The 21,833-nt window shown below is 45.0% G+C and overlaps 1 protein-coding gene across 7 annotated transcripts in view; it reads left to right on the top strand.

Moving 5' to 3' along the window:
- Positions 1-21,833, top strand: part of R3HDM2 (R3H domain containing 2) — a 221,848-nt gene that overhangs the window by 89,975 nt on the left and 110,040 nt on the right. For 2 of the 7 annotated variants that reach the window (XM_053292397.1, XM_053292395.1), the window contains exon 1: positions 13,444-13,724. The exons of 1 other annotated variant lie outside the window; for it this stretch is intronic. The gene's annotated coding sequence lies outside the window, so the exon portion shown is untranslated. Of the gene's footprint in view, positions 1-13,443; positions 13,725-21,833 lie in introns of those variants that run through there. 4 more of the 7 variants (XM_053292392.1, XM_053292393.1, XM_053292390.1 and 1 more) reach the window with 3 other exon arrangements.

Below are 21,833 nucleotides of genomic sequence, written 5' to 3'. Positions count from 1 at the left end.
GTACACCGTGTTAACACCGTGTTAACGGCCTCCAACTAGGTCGAAAGAAACATTGGTGTTGCCATGAAGAATTCTTTTTCATAGTTGAGGCAGCCACCTGACCCACCCTAGGAATCGGCTGTTATGTTCTTGTACCGTCTGGGTGGGGTTGCTTGTTTTTGGGAGGTGGCAACTTCCAGGGATTTCAGCTTTGAGGTATCTTATACCCTTCTCTTTTCTTTTGACTCTTTGTTTTCTAGCATTACCTGTTTCGTTTGGGGTTTTCTGTTGAGTATATATGTAACATTTGTTGTTGGTTTTTTGGTTCTCTTGTTTGGTGCAACAGTCCTGGAACTGGGGATTTGCCACCTTCCAAGAAGGAAGTTGGCCATGCCTACGGTTCAAAAGGTCAGGTCCTGTCTGTTGGAGCATGCTCAGTACACAACCCAGTGTTAAGGATGACCTCCTCAACTATGAAAAAGAACCCTTCATGGTAAGACCAATGTTTCTTTCTCTTAAAGCTGCACCCATGGCAGCTGCACCTGACACTTTGACCAACACTGCTTGACCACATCTCCTGGGTAGTGTGGCTGCAGCTCAGCATGGCTGCCTGTTGGCACCGTGGCGCTGGATCCTCCACATGCATTCACCTGCCAGCCAGCTGTGAGTCAGAACTTGATACAGCTGAGGGCTGACCAAAGGGACTGTGGAGGAATGGGGCAGAAGGGACTATATATTTCAGGGCTTGTCAAATCCCAGGTATCGGGGAGCCACAGCACCTAAAAATGCAACTGTGGTGTCTAGACTTGGCTATTCAGAGGTAGAGTTATTTAATATAATATTTTTTGTCCCAGGTAGCCCTGTTTCTGTTCTAAGTACAGAAAGAGGATAAAGAGAAGCCCATTTACCCTCTCCCCCCACCACAATGCCTTGTCGGTGTCCAGTCATTTTGTCAAGTGTCCGTTGTCTCGCTCCTAAATGATTGGCCTGTTTCCTGGATTCAAAGAAAATTTCTCAAGGGCTGCCATAGTTGCGTTCCAGAGCACATGCTTTGTATTCCAAAAGTCCCAGGTTCAGTTAAAAGGCTCTTGTGTAGGTGGCCTGGGGGGGAAAAAGACTCCTGTCTGAGACCTTGGAGAACTGCTGCTTATAGAGTAGACAATGCTAGATGGACTGAATAGTCTAATTCAGTATGATGCAGCTTAGTCTTTCACTGTTTTTGAGTATTTGCAGGGCCAACAAATTTTCCAGATTGACAACAGGCAACCTTAATGAGATGGGAGTAGGTCATAATGAAGTGAATAGGTGGGAGCTCTGTCAGGGTGTTGCTTGTCAGTCCTTTTTTGCAACCACTGTGCTGTGTTTGGGTGTTCTTTTTTAAAGGCAGGCACGGACCTCCCCATTGCAAGTCTAAAGCACAAATGCTTCAGCAGTGTCGCCTGTGTCTCTGACCTAGTTTCCATTGCATGCACCTGCTGTGCTTAAATAAGTGGCACTCGGGTGTGAAAGGCAAGGAACAGGCAGGTGGTATGGTTTGTCCCAATCCCTCAATGCCATCCAGATTTATCAATATCAAGGGAGCTGACTTGCATTTCCGTGGCTCCCAGGAGAAGGTTTGCCACTAAAGAGATCCTCAAGCACCCAGTTGTTCGTTCTCGTTCTCTCTCTCTCTCTCTCTCTCTCTCTCTCTCTCTCTCTCTCTCCCTCTCTCTCTCCCTGTAACATTTCCAGACACTTCAAACTGAAAATGCAGTATGTCTGCTGACATATATTAATTGCCACAAAAACCTGTTGTGGCTTCTTGGTGTAAGAGAGATCCCAGATAAGACTTATTTTGAAGAACTTCATTCCCTGGGTAAAAAAGATGTGTTAAGTATACACAGCACAACACAGAGATGCAAGGGAGCTTAACACGGGTATCAGTCACAGTAAAAATAAAAACAACCCAGGTATTACAGACTATTGTCTAAATTAGTAAAAATCAAATTATATTAAAAAAAATTTACACGAAGTATAGGGATGGGGTAAAAGCTGGAATGAAACAGGCCAGAATGACCTCTTAAAAATCAGACTGGATCCCCCAAACAGCAGGATCTTTGAGAGACACTTCAGAACAACATTTTAGAACTGAAATCTGTTCAGAATTATTCTTTTATCCCTTCACAGCCAGAAATGGGCTGGAATGGGCATTTCATAAATAATTTATTTGCCAAGAACAGTGGGATGTGTTAAATACATATGTAAACAATAACTTAGGAATGTAATCCATGCATTAGTAAAATATTATTGACCCGTGCCCAGCCAAAACCCATTTTTAACAGTGTAAAAAGAATATCAAAACAAATATACACCATGAAAAACCAGATGAGAATAACGCACTGAACGGTCTTCTGGACAGGAATCCAGGGGAGGGGCTACAGCTCATTGATAGAGCAGTTGCTCTGTGCACAGACATTCCTGGGCATTTCCAGTTAAAAAGATCTTGTGTAGCAGAGCTAGCAAAGACCTTTGACAGCTATTGCCTATCTGACTCGGTACAAGGTAGAGATGTGCATGAATCGGATTTTGCAATTCGGCTCAAGCTCAAATTGCTTTGCAAAATCCTGAAATCAGTTTGAAACTGTGGCCGTTGTTGGCTGTTTCGATGAATCAACTCAAATTGATTTGAGTGATTCGACCACAGGGAACAAGGGGGAACTAGAACCACTCCATTGTTCCCCATGGGTAGATCCTAGGGACACCAAGTGGGCTTGGTGGTAGGGCACAATGGGTGCTACCTACCACCCAACCGACAAAAGAAATGGGCAAGCAGGCAGTTTTTAATCCCCCTAACCCCCATAGGATCTTATGATGGTTTGGAGAAAAGGTTAACAACTTGTTTAAAATCACGCACTTGCCCATTTCTTTTCTGGGTTGGGTGGTAAGTAGTACCCATCAATTCCTTCCACACAACCCACTTTGGTGTCCAGGAGCTATCCATGGGGAACAAGGGTTTTTTTTGAGTTGTCCCATTGTTCCCTATGGCTGGAACAAGCAGATCCAGAGTGCACACATTTTGCAACTCTGCCTTGCAAAACACTGCAGAGCAGAACAGAAGTACACAATAAAAGGGAATCTGTCCCCCCCAACACAGAACACACATTTCAAACAGAGTCCAAAAATTGCCAAAAAAGAATAACTGACCCAGAATCCACTGCCAGCCACAGTGCCTGCACTGCCGTAATATGGCACAAGTTGCTCTCACACACAATTGTGATTCAAGTTACTTCAAAGCATTGCAACAGCTGCCACAGCAGCACCCTTACTTAGCAGCAAGCATAGTCATAAGTTCAACTAGAGCGACTTCAGCCATATTTTGACTGAGTACACCTTGCAATGCAGATTGCAGAGTAGTGAGTGAGGTTAGTCTCAACTCCAGGCCAGATATGAAGCTTGTCACAGCAATCACCAAGAATTCTCTCTCTCACACACACCTTTACCACTGTCCATTTCTCACCACAGCACTATCTCACAAACAAAACAAACCTCAACTCAAGGAAGGCAGCCACACTGGCTCTGCCTTTGTCAATCTGAGATCCAGAAAAACCAGATAATTATAGCAGCAGTAGCAGAGTATATTATACTCTGTGCTGAGAAAAGAAAACCACAAAATCAAACCTACCTTCCTTCCATCTTGCCTGCCTCAGAGAGAACATAGAACAGTCATGGCCTGGTACAGACAATACTTAGCTAGATAGACTAATGGTCTGACAATAAAAAAATCTTCTAGGCTTACCATGAGAAGAACTCTTCTTTCTTCTTTTCTTCTCCAGTGTATGTATATCCTGTGCTGTGGCACTGCTGCCTGCCTGTGGCCTCAGTTTGGTGCCGGGCTCCAGCTGACAGCCTGACAGGGCACCAGTCCATCATCTCATCATTGGCCATAATGATGGCATGCTTGTGTGTCTGCATGTGTCAGCAGCACTAATGGGCAGATGGTGACACATGGTTTTGGGATTGGCCAGATGGGGTGAATGGCCAGTGGTGTTGGAGTGGGTGGGGGTGACAATGAGTTACTCACCTTTCATGGCCAGCTCTGGAAAGCTCAGCAGAGGGGGCGTTTGGCCTTCAGGAAGACCAGCTGCTCCACTGAGCCACCCTCCAAGCATGAAAGATGGGGTGTCACCATGTCCCTGGCCATGGAGAACACTGTCTTGCTCTGGACCCTGCTCAGTGGGCATGAGAAGAACCGTCTGGCAACCGTCTCCAAGTCTGGTCAGATCTGGCAATGCATTGCCCAAATCGAGATTGGCTCCATCTCCCAGCCTGCCACTGGCTCCTGCAGGTGCTGAAGAACACAGTGCTCAGCATTGCTGCAGGGCTTTGAGGGCTCCACCCATACCCCTAGCAAGGCACCAAGAAAGCCCTCTGTGAATCACCAGGTGGAACATTGAGGCGGAACTCCTGGCTCTCTTGGCCCTGCCTGGGACACCACACTACTGGTCCAGGAAGCAGTGGTGATGCTGCTTCTAGGGGTGGACTGTGCACTAGCAGTAGGCGCTCCAATACACTTCTCCTGGTTGCACACCAGCCTCCTCTCTCCGACTTGCCTAACTTCTTGAACCAGGAGGTCCCTCCACCTGGGCAGCTGGACAGGTGTGACAGCTTTGCCCTTCATCCTTGGGTCATATAGACAGGACAAAACATGCACTACCGATGCACCCGAGGGAGTTGTGAGCTGATCCATCACTCGTCCTCAGCCAACCTGCCAAGGCAATTGCTGCTTCTGTGATCAGCATGGACTGGAGTTCACCAATTGTCTTCTCGAGGAGAAGAGTGGTCGGCAAAGCCTGGCTCAGTGTTGCTGTCTCGGCACACAAATTGATAGTGGCAACAAAGAATGGCTTGAGTTCCAAGACAACCTTGGAAATGAGTGCCCAGTCCTGGGTGGATGGGTCACACACTTTCAAGCCATTCCTCCTCGCCAGGCCATGGATGGCCTGCTCTTGCTCCTACAGGCTCTTGAGCGAGAGAAAGGTGGAGTTTCACCAGGTCAGAATATCCTGAGGGATCAGGTGTTCAGGTAGGCCAAGCTAAATCTGCCTTTCCTTGAGCATCTGCCTACCCCTTTTGCTCCAGTTGAAGTAAGCTGCTATCCTGCAGCACCTCTCCACAAATGCACCTTCAGTGGGGATGCCTGGCCTGGACTTAGCCCCAGAAAGGCTAAGTGCATCCTGCATGACCAGGTTCAGAGTTTGCACCACACAATGAATGGACACAAACTGAAGTTGCTCAGCTGCCTTCACTATGTTCCTAGCATTGCCGGTCACCATGAACTCTCGGTGAAGGTTTGGATGCCCGGACAGCCATCTCTCCAACTAGCGGTCTATGGCCACCAACGGTTCATCTGCTGTGTGCTCAGTGCCCACCATGTCCGCATGCAGCACAGCACACCTGTGCTTTGTTGCATGGTAGGGACTGGTCATGTCTCCATTAGCAAATGATCCCTTGCTTTCCTACCACCTCCAGTGTACCATGAGGGACAGGAAAGCAGCATGCATCCCACTCCTGCTGGTCCACAGATCAGCAGTGAAGTGTACATTGGTGTCAGGTGCTGCTGTGCACAGCAGCCCTGACATGGCCTCCCTGCATGCCTGGTACAGGGAGGGTATCACCTGCCTGCTGAAGGTGGTACATGAGGGGATTTTATAGTCAGGGGTAAGCTGCCAGTATAAGCCGGCATTCTCCACCCCTTGGAATGAATGGTGGTCCAAAGCGATCATCTCGGCAATGGCCTGGGTCCCCAAATGAGGCTCTGGGTGACCAGACCACTTGCCCACTGACTGCATCCATTGTGTAGGCAACGTCTCCTGCTTGGGAGCAGGAGCAGCTGCCTTGCTGCCGCTAGTTGAGGGCACATCAGAACTAATGCTGCCAACAGGAGCAGCGGGAGAGAGATGATGCTGTCACAGGGGCTGCAGCATCCCTGACATCAAAAGACACTTAGGGTTCTTCCCCCCTGCTGACCTGTGCCCTGCAATGGATGCAGACAGCATTGGTTGGGTTGCCATGGCAGAGCTCAAAGTGGTCCCACACTATGCTGCCTTTAGAGCCAGTCCTGCCCCATTTCGGTGGTGGGGCTGCTGATTCCTTCTGGGGGCTGCCACCACCCTCAGTCCAAGGCTGAGAAAGTCCAGGAACTGGAACTTTCAGTCTCAGAGCAGGGGGATCACACTGCCAAGGTGGATTGGGGAGGATGGTGAGTCTGATCTGGCTGGGCAAGCAGCCAACACCTCCCTTTGCACTCCCACAGGAAAAGCTTCTTCCCTGGTGGGAGGACCTCCCCCGCCCAATTCTATCTCAGCTGCCACCAGTGTCTGTGCTGTAGAATCACTCTTCTCCTGAAAGGAGAGCCTGCATACAACCACATCAGTGAGGACGACTCAGTGAGCTAGAATTAAATCCCCCATAAATAAAGAAGCAGGCTTTATTGAGGGGAGAGCTTTTTTTTGGAGGGGGATGAAAAACAGTGGGGGAAGGGGAAGGGGATTACTGTGGTGTTTCCTAACCCAATCTCCTGTTGTACAGTCCTAGTGCCTACTAGTACCTAAAATCTCTTCCCCAAACTAGGCCCTATTTAAATATTCACTCTAACCTGATACAGGGTTGTGGGTGGGAGGGGCTTACCTTCCAGTGTCTTCTGCTGGGGTCTGGCCAAGTGGTGCTCTCTGAGGAACACGGGCCGAGCAGACACCGGGACTCACCAGCTGGGGGTAGGGTAGGTGCACATCAGCAGGCAGGCAACCCGCCCCCCCAAAGAAAAAGCTTGTGGGAGCGGAAATCTTTAAAAACACCAGGTAAACAAACAGAGAGAGCCTGGTAGCCTGGGCACCAAAACACACCATCTTACGAAAGAAAGAAAGAAAGAAAGAAAGAAAGAAAGAAAGAAAGAAAAAGAAAAGTGCAGTTCAGTCACACAGTAGCAGCAAAAGTGCAGCTTGGGGCTGCAAACAAAAAGGGGGGAAAAACATTACAGTACCCCAGTTATTAAAGCCACTGGGGGCTGGCTACAAGCAAGAAGGAAGAAATCCACAGAAGAAGAAAAGATTCAAAGCAGCACCCAGTTAAAGTCACAGGGGCTGCTGGTACAATTAAAAGAAGAAGAAGAAACAAAGAAAAGCACTTCTTGGCACTGCAATGCAAAAATGAAGAAAAAAAGAGACAGATAAGCCAGCAAGGGTGCACTCTCTCTCCACTTGACCAGGCAGGCCCCAGGCCACCACTACCAGTCTGCTCTCTGTGCTGCTGCAGTCTTGGATCCTTCCCCCTCCTGATGTATCCTCTTCAAGAGAGGCACACTGTAAGGGTTCTGCCTCCAGTCCTGGTCCCCGTAAAAACATTTTGAAACTCCCTCCTTTGGCCTTCCCCCTCTCTCCCACCAGCCAATGGGGGCACAGTTGCCCATGACAACACTTGATTTATATGCTAACAAGTCAACCAAAAGCAAGGAGATTGCAAGCAAATCAGAAGTCAGTGCCAGAAAACCAATCAAGAAGGGGAAACAGACCTCCAAAATGGCGATCAAAATAGGGCCATTTTGTTCCAAGCTTGAAACAGGCCCTTTATTTAGAGGGTGTTTTATTTTGAGCTCAAAACATTTTGCACATCCTTAGCCCAGGGCCATCAAGAGAACTGTAACCACGACCAGCCCTTGAGATCTTCCTGAAAAAGATATGATGGCCTCCAAGCAGTGCTCTGAGCTGCTGTTGCTACCACTGCCAGCAGAGCAAGTCTCTCCCAAACCCTTAGCAGTGGCGGCGGCCAGGAGTAGGCTGCTAGTATCCACCATCTTGGATTACTTATAATGCAGTGTGTTCATCCCCACCATGTGTGCCACTAGCGGGGGCTACAACAGTACTTGGTCAAGGGCCTACGTGAACCCGGCACCAGCACTGCTTTTTCTGCGTAATAAACTCTGTTGTGGACAAAACATCCTAGAATGCCAGCTTCTGAGCTGTGAAACTCTATAGCGTGTCTCAGGTAAACAACAGCAAGCATCTGTTGGCTTCCATGATAGTCTCAGATATGAAGAAGCTGGTACAGTTTGGCATCAAAGGAAGGAGGCGAGGAGTGTCTGTGGCTCACTGCATCATGCTGAAGTACTCCAACACTGTGTGTGTGATTTTGGTTGGCCTGTATAGTCAGAAGTTGGCAATCCATACTGTTTTTCTACATTATGACTTATTCCTTGGAATGAACAGATTGATATATCACTCCCATCCGGCCAATGGAACATGTTCAATTCAATTTATTACAATCAAAGATCAGCACATGTGATTTTGGTTGATCTGCATAACTTGGAATTTTGGGGAATAAATTGTACTTCTTTCTCTCTCTCTCAATCTCACTCACTTGCTGAATTTATCATCTAGATAAGGTGTTGGGACATGGATTTTGTGGCCATTTTCAGTCACTCTCATCTCCTCTAATGAAATGCATAATTCTGGTCAGTGTTTTGATTCATTTGAAGTTTTTCTTCCAGGCCTTTCCCCAGGAATACCACGTGTTGCCAAGAACGAGTACCAAATTGTAGATTTTATGGACATTTTGTGACTTCCTGCATCACTTCTCTCAGCTAGTCCAGTGGGACTTGTGATTTTGGTTGGTTTGCAATGCCCTGAAGTTGGTATTCTAGGCTGTTTCTCCAGATTACCAGTTGCTGCCCAAAATGGGCACTGAAATGCAGGTTTTGTAGTTGTTGTTTTTTTGGGGGGGGGGCGTTATCCAGCTTGGTTTTAAGGGGTTCTGGCCTGTTTCATTTTTGCCTGGGAATGGGTTAATAACATTTTACTAATGCCTGGATTTTGTTCCTAAGCTATTGTTTGCATGTGTGTTTAACATATTCCACTGTGTTTGGCAAACAAATTATTTATGAAATGCCCATTCTGGGTCATTCCTTACTGTGAAGGGCTTGAAAAAAGTATATTGGAAAATATTTCAGTTCTAAAATGTTTTCAAGTGTTTTTAACACACTCTGCTGATTTTTAGGATCCAGTTTGGTTTTTAAGGGGTCTTTCCAACATGTTCTGTACATTGTCCCCAAAAGTAAACCCTCCTAGATGTGATAAATGCTCTGAGTTTTTAATTAACATATTTTAGTGATCAGGTTTGCACTATTGTTCAAGAAATCATGAGATAGTATCAGTGGGAAACCTGTTTAAATCACCTTGATTTAAATCTGTCCACCCTGTAGTCAAATGGTATTGCTAATGTACATGGAAATAGATGTGTTGGGGAAAAACAAAGCCTGCCATTTCTGAAATAGGTTTGGGGCAGGCTGTTGCACCATGAAGATGGAAATGAACTTGTGGAGTCCTGAAAGGAAAGTGGCTCTAAACCATGGTTCACATGTCAGAAAGTTCAAAGTATTATATAGTTTCTTATCTATAGTTAGCATAGACTATGGTTTTGTCTTATGTCTGAACTACTGGATGATGCAGAAGCAAGAGTAAACTTTGATTTAGTGTGATGTCTCCTAGCCTCTGGAGCATGCAATCTCCTCTTCCTTCCCTGTTTGCAAGCTGGAAGAATTCTACTTCTGTCTGTGGTTAGAAACAAACCAAGATCAGTTGTGACATCCAAACTGATTGATTTGGTTTTTTTAACACACAGTGCTTGAAATAAACAGAGATAGGAAACCCACTTCAAACCTTCAGTTTCTATATCTGTTTATTTCAAGCACTTTGATGTAGGGATGTGCACGAAACGGATTTAGCGTTCCATTCCAAATTCGGAATGGAATGCTAAATCCGCAGAATCTGCTGGAACAACTGGTTGAGCCAGTTGTTTGGATGGAAGAACCCTGTTCCATGCCAGAATGTTCCAAGCACCATTTTGGAATCCAAAATGCTGCTCTTCTGGCCCCTGCGCATGTGCAATAGCCATTTGCGTGGTGGTGCGCGAATGGCCGCTGCGCGTGTGCAGAAGTCAGAATAGCACCATTCTGGATTCCAAAATAGAGCTTGAAATGCACAGAATGTTCCGAGCTTGGAACATGTCCTTCATTTGAAGGGTGTTCTGTTCTGAGCTCTTAGCACTCGAAATGTCTCATTTTGAGGTGGAATGTTCCAGCCGCCAAATGTTCTGCACATTTCTACTTTAATGAGAATAAACTAAGATTGGTAGGTTTGGAAGTTATAGCTGATTTGGTTTGTTTCTAACCACAGTTGGATGTAGAATTCTTCTGACTTGCTCATGTGGAGGGAGAGTGTGCATTCCCGAAGCTAGGAGATCTTGTATGGAACAAAGATTTAATCTTGATTTCGCATGACAACTGAATCCAGTTACTGTGAACACAAACTGCCTTGGTGCATGTGCTTGGACAGACCCGTTTCATTGAGCGATAATGTGCACTTCAAAACATACAGAAGTTTTATGAGAACTTGGGCCTTGGGGGTGGGTCTAGACTTACAACCATTTATCTTCAGCCAACACACACTTGATTTTCAAAAGTGCTGAGCTTGCAACTGAAGCCACTCGGTGCCCGCAGGAGGGCTTCAAGCACTATGTTTTCAAAACTCCTGAATCAGGCTGTAGTAGAACAAATCAAACTTGTCCTTACAGTTGTTCTAATTTTCCTCCCAGAAATGAATGAACTTATAAGGGGGAAACACTTCTGGTTCTCTCTGTTCTATGAACTGGAGCCTAAAAGATTGCTCCAAATAGGACCATTAAAGAAACAAGTGGGTGTGTTTATCAAAGGCATCTATTGACAATGTGGGGGGGGTCATTGTTGCCCCATGTGTGCATGTTTTGTTGCCCCCCCCATTTCATGTTGTTGGCTGCACTTCTGAAAAATAAAACAGACTTAACAATAAACCCGCAATAAGAAAGACCTGTCTCCAGAATGTTGTTGCTGCTTGTCTTGTATTTCTGTTTTAGTTTGTGATGAAGCACAGATGTGTTTGAATTTGTGTTCAGAAATGGGTAGCTTAGAGATGGAGGGCTGTGCCCAGGGGCCTAACTACCATTAGGCAAGGGGAGGCAGTCGTCTTGGGGCCCCACTGCCTCGAGGGCCCCCCCAGAGGCACATCACATGACTCCCCACCCGCCCATGTTGCACCCCCTATGAATTATGTTGAGTCTCTTGGAGATCGGCAGGAGCAGAGAGTAAAAAAACTAGATTCAATGTGAACTAGATATTCACCGTATTCATAATGGGGATGTGAGTGTGAGTGCACTATATATTGTGAAGTGTGTGTATATCAGCGAGGGGCCCATTTTAAAATCTTGTCTATGGGCCCCCTCCAACCTTGCTACGCCCCTGGCTGTGCCTACTCTTATCTCCCCTCCCCCAGGGAATGTGTACTCCTGTATATACACGTGCTGGAGTACAGGGTTTTCCAAACCTCCTGCTCTCAAGGAATCCCTTGCACATGAATATGTCAGCTGAGAAATTGCACATGGCAGAGCTTAATGGGGACAAGTGAAATTTTTAGGGTGCATGCTGAGATCATGTGGACAGGATGTATTGGGTCAGCTGCACGTTGTAAAGAAAGATCAACAGTGGTGGGCAAGTTCTTTCAGAAAAGTTTTTCTGCCGTTTCTGAACTTCTTGTTGAGGAATCATAGAAGCTTCTGAGAAATCATCAGCGTTCCTTGGAATACTGTTTGCAAAGTGCTGCTCTAGGAAATGGCACTTCAGTTAATCTGTATAGATGTGCTCATCACTGTTTGCTTTTGTTCAGGTGAGAACCGTCCATAAAATTCTGTGAATGCTTAACTCGTAACTATAGCAGAGTTGAAGCTAATTTAATAGAACTTTGGCTTTCAGCACAGAGTTCCTGTGAGATGTCAGATGAATCGTAGTTAAATGTGTATATTAGTTTTATTCTATCCATGGCAGAGTGGTAGTGGGACAAAAAGCATTCTCAGGGTTGTGAGATACTCTGATTGCTGCCGTGATGATGGCCAGGTGAATACAGTGTACCCTTTGATTCATATTCTTCCACCTTGCCCCCCCCCCCAAAGTTGAATGCCAGATTTCTTTTCCAAGAAAACAAACCTCCAAATTTATGCTTAAAATGAAGTATGGGAGTCAAGATGTATGAAGATCTACTTGAAAAGGTAAGAAATTAAGAGGCCAGTTTGCAGTTCTGAACCTGATAATTTCAGATTTTTGTACAATTTAATTTGAGCATCAATCAAACTGTGGTGCCAAGCGGGGGTCACTTATGAAATGGGGGGCAGTTGGTTTGTCCGAGTCGATGGATCTGAAGAGGTAATGGAAGAGGATGGCATATTTATGGGGAAAGTCTACCTTCTGAAAACAAGGGCCTTTTGCAGACACTACTTACACGCTTTTGAATGTATGAGCACCAGAAAATTTGATTTTACTTAAGTTTTGGGGATCAAAGGTTTTATGCTAGATATTGTTGGGAAATGTTGCGTGCACCAAATAGCGGAAGAACAACAGTCCTAGTAATAAATAATCAATGCAGATTGCCACTCCCCTGCCTGTGGCGGGCGGGGAGTAGCAGTTGTTAGAGTGGCAGGTAGGGCAGTGCTTCGCAATGTCCTAAGCAGAATAATGCACACTTCTTTTGAACTGCACAGAGGTGTTCACTGGCAGCATGCCTGTTGTCTGCACAGAACTCTGGGGCTCCTTTCCGGAATGTCATCTATCAGAACATGGCCTGGAAAGCACAGTGGAACACTACAGCTGTATTATGTAAATATGGAAGTAATGGACACATTGACCAAAGTCTGCTCTGGATTGGGTCCAGAGCAGTTTAAGCCTTTAGGCCATGCCATTAACATGAAGAGTAATTTCTTCTGTGTTCTCCCATTTTCCCAAGAGCCACAAAGAGGAGGTTTGTGCAAGTACCTGCAAGCTTTTGACTTTCACAGAACCCTTCATCGAACATGTTGATATGCTGTTTATGAATTTCAAAAGTCTGCATACTCCTATACAAACTCATTGGTTTTGCAGTTATAATCTCTTCAGGATCAACACAGCAACCTGTGTTCTGAATGTATAGATATATGGAGGTTGTCAGCCTCCCTGTGGGCTGATCATTCTTTTAAACATATTATTTCCTTGCAAGGCTGAGCAGATGAGTTGACACAAAGTATTTGGTGTCTGAGAAGAACCCTTGAGATAAAGGGGAAGGGTGATATTATCAAGTGGCGTGTTGGCATGCTACTGATTGAATATGTACATCAGGTAGGTATAAACAGCTGACTCATCTGCATGTGAATTGTTATCAAGCAACATTGATAACTGCGTCTCTTTCCCGATGAGTGCAGCTGCTGTAGAGAAAGATGCTCCGGTTTGTTTTAATTGAATGATTTTGCCTTATTGCCTTGCCAAGTGGTGGAAAAGAGAACACTGTATCTTTAAATGCTTTCCCTGAGCCTTGCGGAGGCAGTTCTGCTCAAGTCTTTTGAATGAGCGAGAGAGGGGGTGTGGAAGTGGCCATTGGCAGAGCTCTCTATGCCATCCCTTCACACAGCTGGGTGCTGCTTCCTTCTGAGTGGCTTGTCAGAGCAATTAGCTTGCTGTAGCAGTGGCAAGGAGCATTCACATTTAATTTGGGGCTGGGGACCAGGAGGAGGTGGTCAGGCAGACATGGGGGTAGGGGGAAAAAGAGGATTCAAAGAACCGAGGTCTCCTGGCAGAATTCCTCTGGTAACTGCTCATGGCAATGAGGTCCCTGTTGAGAAGGGGAAATAGATGACCTACTCAGAGTGCAGCCTCCACCAGGGTGAGTTTATTTTTAGAATTAAGTCTCTGGTGATTTTGGAATGGAGGGGGAGAGAGGGAAGGAGAAAATGAGCGAAATCTACTGTTGTGGATTTATTGTTGTAATTTGTAGCTGTTTGGGAGTTAGAGTACATCAATGAGCCTGCCGTTTCATTAAGGTTTTTCAGAATGGTTTTTCTTCTGAATGATACGAGAGTCTCTGTTTCATCATTTCACCCTGCACCACCTCCTTTTCCGGTCTTGCAGGGTCTCTGTGGCTCTTGTGTCGTCAGTCTCCCCTCCCCACTCCCTGTGATGGTGCATCCACCTAGAGGGAAGAAGGGAATCCCCTATAAACATATTACTCGCTTGTTCGTGTCATTAAGGAGCTCTCCCTGCTGGACTTGTGCTGACAGGATTTTGAATTTATTTTAACTCCTGCTTGGTTTTGAAGATGGGAAGCCAAGTATCTCTCCACTATCCTCATTCACAAAGCCCTGGAGGGTATTGTCTTTTTCTTTTCTTTTCTTTTTTTGGTTAGGGCTTGTTTAGATTAAAGGAAAAGACGATGCTGCCTGTTTGATCAAGCCAACTAGTTAACTATGTGCCACTTAGCACAATCTGGTTAAATTGATGCTGGATTAGTTTCCTTTCCTCTTGTCCTAATGGTCAAGATGGTTTTTGTGTTGGGCTGGGCTGTCTAGGAGGGAATTCCCTGAACCGGATCTAGGTCTGCATATCTCTCCTCTTTCCACCTTTCATATTACAGGGCAAATATCAGAACAGTCTTTGGCGGAATTAAGTATGTTTTTATCAAAGGGATAGAAATGCTGCAGCTATTTCCCCCAGTCGCTTGCTGATTCAAAACTGGGCTAATTTATCGGTTTGGAATGGAACAAAACAGAGCTGCCTTTATTAGGTGGCTTTGTCATGAGTGTTTTTCTTGGCTCTGCTGAATGATAATTGCTTCAGCAAGTGGGTGTTCAATTTTGTCCTTGTGCTTATGAAACCAATATTTGGCAAGGTGGGGGGGCGGGCAGGAGAAGAGAGCTGAACTGCTGTTGCCTTCAAGCCCCACTCACAGTAGATGGTATCTTGAATGCAGTGGGTAGTTCAGCTTAGAGGCAGGTTTTGGTTTTGGTTTTTTTTTTGCTTCTTGCCTCCCAAATGCAAGACTTTTGTGTTTGCTTTATGGATGCATGTGGTGTTTATGTATATGACTGTGCCTAGGTCATTGAAACTACATTACCATAATATGAGTCACTTGCAGTGCCTTTACTTGACTTCTGAAACTGCTAAAACATTTTATACCAAAATATATGGCAGGGATTGAGGGGTTGGATGTTGGCAGGTAGCACTTTCAGCCACCTTTCCCAAGAGCTAGCATGCACCCACCTGCCTTTCTTTACTGTTCTGTCTGTTCCCCTCTGCCCTGCTAACATTTTTGCTTTCTGTCTATTTTCAACTTATTCCTTGGCATCCCGCCTGTTCAGCGAACAGCAAATGTCAATGAGAAGTTGGACTGGATTCATTTTTGAGGTTTAAGACAACTAGTTTGTGAAGAAGACGCTGTGTAATTTCCTCATTCACACTTTGTTCAGTGTAGCACACAGACTCCACCAGACTATGAGCAGGAAAGAGTTAAGAGCTATTTTTATGGTTGGGTATAATTTTTTTTCCGTTCCGGAAATGAGCAGCTGGCCCTGTATCTGCGAAGCAGCCGTTAGCCCCCACAACTCTTTCTCCCTCCCACCCCCATGATCTAAAGGCATAAGGGTTTTGGGCATAGAGGACTATGCCAAGGAGAAGCAGTGTCTCTGCAACAAAGGTTTAAAAGGAGGTCTGATCAATGTTGCACGCCTTGACATTGCAGACGAGGTGGGTAACTTTCATGCTAGATTTTCAGGAAATCCCCATGGTGGACGGCCCCCTTAATAGTTGCCAGGAGACTGTTCTGACGTCACTGCTGGCAGTTCCCGTCTGCATGTGGGTGCAGTTAACAGCCTTCAACAGGGAAACAAATGGTAGCTGACGTGAAACTGGTAAATATGCCTGGGGGGGGGGGACCTGCTCATTTTTCCTTAATGACTTTGCAGCTGTGAAATTTGCAGAATGCATGCTTAAAGCTATATCTCAGTCCTTGTTGCGTGACCTTTTAGTGTCTATGTGTGTCGGTTTCAAATTGCTAGATTGAAAAGGATTCTCTCCCCAGGATTTTACGTCATTGAAGGGGAAAGCCCTTGCTTTGTTTTGGTGCATCCCCCAAAATGGGAGGAGCATGGAAACTGGGGAAGGGGGGAATGAAAGAAAAAGCAATCAGCCCTTTTATGATCCTTTGCAAAACAATGCAAATAAACATCCCAGTTTTCTCTTATATAACTTGTGGTGTTGGAGTGGGTTGGGGGCACAGCTGAAGAAACACAGAATTCTAATAGCAAGGTGCAGAATAAGTCAGTCTGTCTTGTATGAATAAGGCAAGTCTTTGAGGCCCCTCTTTTTTCTTTCTTTTGCCTGTGAGAAACAAAGCAGCAACAAAAACGTTATGATTTGAAATAATTAAAGCAAGATGTGTGCCTATGTGGTCCTGTGCACACTCATTTTTCCATTGGACTCCCTGGTTTGTATTTGGTAGAAGAAATGAGAGCTTTGCTAGCTGATTTGTCTCTTACATCTGGATCTTAAGGTTTACTGCACCAATTGTTATATCAAAATGGGTACATTTTGTATCGAGGGAGAATAATTCTCCCTCCCTCATTTTTTCCTGTTAGGCACCAGCTGGATGCCACACAATTTTCCAAGCAGGGCATAGCAGAGAGAGAGCGAGAGAGAGCGAGTGAGCGCAAGAGCAGTTTCCTTATGTCTCCAGCCATTTGTAGTCATATATGTATATTGCCCCTGAATATGGTGGTTTGTTTTTTTAGCTGTAGGTAAACATCTATGAATGAAACCATATATTTTTTTAAAAAAAATGATCTCTAGCTAAAAATGTATGTAGGATGTTGCTCCTCACAACATTTTCTGCCAAATAATTCTGTGGGTTTGCTTGGAAGGGAGTCCTATGGGCATTAACCTTCCAAGTATCCAGGATTGTTCTGCATGTCTGTAGTATGAAACTGGTGCATATGTAACCCTATACAACTGATATCAGGAATTATCAGGTTCTGTGTAATGATCAATGCTGATGAAAGGTTTTTGGATGAAGCACCCACTGGCTCAAACTTTTCATAGTCCTCTGTATTGCATTGCGATACCCCACCTCTCTTCACATACATCTGCCATACATTTGGCAGATGTACGTAACTGCCAGATCCCATCCTCTTGCTTGCAAGCTCTCTGCCAGCTGAGACTCCTCCTGACACAGTGGTAACTTGTGCTATAACCACATGTATTTCCCCTAATCCAAGGAGGTTAGTCCAGGCAGGAGCATGGACCTGTTGTTCAGCTGAATCGGACTGAACGACAATTGTTCTACTTGGTTGCTTTTCTAAATATTCTGTGAGTTTTTTCCAACCTGTATTCCCTCCTCTTTGTTCAATCATCTTCATTTGATGCCAGGTTGAATCCTGTGATGGATTCAATGGCGACAGCCACTCCTGCAGTGTAATAGGAAATTATGCCTTAAACAAAGCACAGTGCAGTATGTGACCCGCAAAGCAAAACCCTGCCCATGGAGCATGTATAGTGGCCAAGCAGAGGTTCAGTACATCTCTTATTTTGCTTCCTGTCCAGGGTTGCAAAAACAGGGGAGGCAGGGGTGTTATCAAGCCCCTGGCAGGCCAGAATGAGATCATAAATGGTACACATCTGTCTTAAATGGAACTGCTTTGTGACAGCATAACTGGTTAAACTGAGTGGTGATGAACATAAGAGAATTCTTGCTGGATCCAAGCAAGGGAAGGGACCATCTAATTTGAGTACCTTGTTTCCGTGACCAGCCAGGTGCTTCTAGGAAGCTTGCAAGCAGGGCAGGAAGGCATGGACCTTCTGCTATTTATCTCTGGGATCTGTTGGTCAGAGGTATACAATAAAAGCAAATCTTAGCCCTGCCGCTGCTGCTGCCGCCACTCCCCCAAGTACCCCCAAAGCACACGCACACACAACACCCCCCCAAACCCTGGAGAGAACCTATAGAAATGTAATGCCAAGTCATTGGTACTATGGCGTGCAACATGCTATTTTGGTTCTTTTAAATTTTGTCATTAATTCCTCCTCTTCTTCATTGGTGTATTGACTGACTCTCACTGCTGTGAAAGAGACATGTTTGTTTCCTGGGTTTATTTGGGGTTCTTCTATAGGTTTCTGGATTAATACTAATAACGTGATTCAATAAAGCGAGATTTTTCTTGGTTATACTTCTGCATAGAAGGAACTGGTTGCTTCCCTAGTTGGTCTGACCTCAAGTCCTTTATGAGTAGAGTGGATTTCAAGGTCTTGGTTTGTAAACTTCATTTTCTGAAGGTAGACACTATGTTAATAGTTCCAGCCAATTTAAGCACATGAAGGTTGATATTATCTCTGCATTGTTCATGTAAGATGACAAGGTACACATGCAGCCTGGTGTAGAATGGTCTGGTTTTTCTGGGGTTTTGTTTGTTTATAAATAATCCATTTTTAATTCCCTAGTATATGGTTTGGGTCTGGGAAATGGCCAGGCTGGCATTAGCCTTAAAGGCATGCCATAATGGTCTCATTTCTCTGGAATTTGCAGGACAGGATAAGCCTCACTGTGCTAGATTCTGGCTCAATCCCCATCCCCCTGCCCTAGATACTTCCAGATGTAGGATTTGAAGATGTTGATTAGGTTGACTTAGCATTTTGATCTATTTGATTTATTTAAAAGATTTTTAGGCCACTCCTCAGAAAACCTATCAGAACAGCATGCAGTCAAAATATATGCAGAAAAGCACACACTAAAAACAGAAAGAAATATGGCAACAGCAAAAGTACTGCAAGTTCAGGGTGGGAAATGCAGTTAGATCAATTGTTACCACTAGGTAAGCTTACCTGGGGAGGGCATTTCACAGTTGGAAGGTGTTATGACCTAGAATGCATTGCAGTAGTCTAATTTCAAACATACCATATCATGGGTAGCAATGACCAGGCTCTGCTCAGGAGGGTTCACAGCCAGTGCACCAGTCAAAGCTGCTGAAAAGGTACCCCCTGGGCCTCCAGTGACAATGCTGGACCCAGTAGTATTCCCAAGCTATGATATTGGTCCTTCAGGGGGAGTGTGATTCTATCCAGAATTGACTGAACATCCACTCTCTGGTTAGATGACCTTACCCGTCTACAAAACTTGCATTTTTTTTCTGGATTAGTTCCAATTTATTGGCCCTTATCCAGTCCACTACTGATTTCAAGCACCAGTTCAGCAACTTCTGTAGTTATACCCATATGTATAACTAGAGAAGTTGTTGAGGGCTTTTTCATATGTCACATAACTTAATGTATGCGAACAGGTTGCCTAGATAGCGTGCTATGAATGCAGACATGTGTCTTGTCACATGTACATGCTGTGGGAAGGTAAAATCCTGGGCCAGATTCCCCATTGCAGGATGTGTATACTGAATGCATGCAATGAAAAACTGCAAACCTTTGGCTGATTGACAACTGACAGTTGCTTATACTGTCCCAGTCCTTGTCCCCTTACTCCATGTATGCTCTGCCTCTTTGATGCCACTGATGGTGCTGTGTCCCAGGAGATTTTTTTAGGCAACCATTTCCAGTGATGGTGTGCATTTTTTATTATTATTATTATTATTATTATTATTATTAATAATAATTATTTATTTATTTATTTATTTTACATTTTATATCCTGCTCTTCCTCCAAGGAGCCCAGAGCGGTGTACTACATACTTAAGTTTTTTCCTCACAACAACCCTGTGAAGTAGGTTAGGTTGAGAGAGAAGTGACTGGCCCAGAGTCACCCATTCACCCAGGCTGAATGGGGATTTGAACTCGGGTCTCCCCGGTCCTAGTCCAGCACTCTAGCCACTACACCACGCTGGCTTTTTGTGAGCAGTGAGATGACATCTGTCCCGATTTTGTACAGCTTGCAAGCCCAGCTCACTTCTGTGAACACCGGTGTTACTTGAATTATTCCATGTCACGAAAATCCAGCTAGCCAAGCAAATCCATGGTGGCAATGATGTTGGTATCTCTGGTTGATGTGTGCTGTTGGTGGCTGCTGTGCTAATTAGAGGAGTTGATTGCACCTGGGTGTCAGAAGAGTCTGTTTTGGCATTTTCAAGTGATTAGCATTCTAACAGCTGTGCTGAGAACAGAGACCAAAGTGAGCATCCCACCAAAATAATATTGTCTGAGAGAATCTCTTTTGCATCAGCATGTAGTCAGTGCAAAGATGGATGCAAGATGTTCCCGCTATATCTATATAAAAAGAAACCATGCTCCACTTAACAGCAGTGCAGCAGAGGTAATGTTCTTGTAGGAATTAGAATGAATGGGCTCTTGTGCCTTTTGTTAGCCATTATCAGTTTCTTGTGCCTTGAGGAGATCCTGCAGCTTTCCTAGTGCAGGATGAATCCTAAGCATGTTAAAAGACTTTGTTGTTAGGAAGAATTGAGGGGTGAGAGAGAGAGGAGAGAATGGACCCCTGAGGGGAAAAAATCTATTCTAAGCCCATGGTTCTTAACACTGTGAGGCAGATTTCCATAAGAAGATGCAAGAAATTGTTAGGAGAATCGCTTTTGTGTGTTTTTATTTTATAACTTGTTATATAATGTGTATCCAACCAAGGGTCTGCAAAATGGAATGACTTTGGTAGTCGAGAGTCAAAAGGAATAGAACTTGTAGAAATAATTTCCTAGGAGTGAAAACTCCTAGAGATCACAATAAATGCACATAAATGGATAATCAAATGTTACAACGTGGTGGCCACCATAGAATTTCTGATAGCCAAAGGCCATAGAAACATAGGAAGCTGCTTTCTGTCAAGTCACACTATTGGCCCATCTAGCTCAATGTTGTCTACACAGACTGGCAGCGGCTTCTCCAAGGCTGAAGGCAGGAGTCTCTCTCAGCCCTATCTGGAGATGCCAGGGAGGGAACCTGGTCAGTAATTAATGAAATATCGTTCAAGTTAGTTGCTTACACACACAAACACACACCCCAATTTCAATGGCTGAAGAAACTTAGCAAGCCTCAAGAGCCACAGTGCTTAGGCTGTCTTCAGCTGGAGTGTTGGTTTCTTGAGGAGGCGGTGTACTGTTGACTCTTGAGGCTTGGTAAGACTCTCCATCCACTGAAATCAATGCATGTTTGTATCTGTGAAGCATATCCCTTGAGAAACCTTCCCATCGTGGCTCTCAGGTTTAAATAACCTTAATTACAGAATGTATTCTGTACAGCTCTGTGGTATCACTCAGTTTATCCTGCACTGGGAAGCTGGTAGACTCTCATTGTGCTTCTTCCAAGTGCATCTAATTCATGGTGCAGGGTGAGTGAACAACTGTCTTGTTGTTTCTCCTACAAGTTTCTGAAGACTGGGTGGGATGATGGGGTCATTCTTTTACTTTGCATTGGGTATTAGGAGGCAGCCAGAAATGGTGACCTCCAGCCAGCTCTACAGTCTAGTGTGAAGTGAAAGGACAAGCTTCCTTTCCATCCATGTTTGTAAAAGGACAATTTAAAAATTCTCCCCTGAAGATCTTGGAGTGGACCATGGTGCACAATGTTCTCTCTACTTTTTTTCATTTGTGTGTGGAGTGAGTTTTGTTCTGAGCAGTGTGTGCACGTGCATTCAGAGCGGGGCCTTCCTGATTCAACCTGAGTAGGATCTAAAATGAACTGAGTGGACATTAAAAAAACTTGTGAGTGTGCACACACATGCATGCTTTAGAGGGGACACTGATGGTGCATAGGAGGGAAAGCAAACCTGAGAAGGTATCTTGGTTCCAGATCGTTTAGGGCTTTAAGGGTCAAAACAAGTGCTTTGGATTATGCCTGGAAACTAGATGGGAGCCAGTGCAATTGTTTCAGTGGTTTGCTCTCTGCAACCCACTCCGGTTAGCCAGTCTGATCTCTGTTCTAGAGCAGATGCAGCAATTTCTCGGTACTTTTCAGACTGCCCCACACAGAGCACTTTACAGTAACCCAGTCCAGAAGTTACT

Source organism: Hemicordylus capensis, chromosome 2 (assembly GCF_027244095.1).
Source record: "Hemicordylus capensis ecotype Gifberg chromosome 2, rHemCap1.1.pri, whole genome shotgun sequence".
Classification (NCBI taxonomy): domain Eukaryota; kingdom Metazoa; phylum Chordata; class Lepidosauria; order Squamata; family Cordylidae; genus Hemicordylus; species Hemicordylus capensis.
Note: the sequence above shows the minus strand (reverse complement) of the source record. Positions and strands in the feature narration are given on the sequence as shown.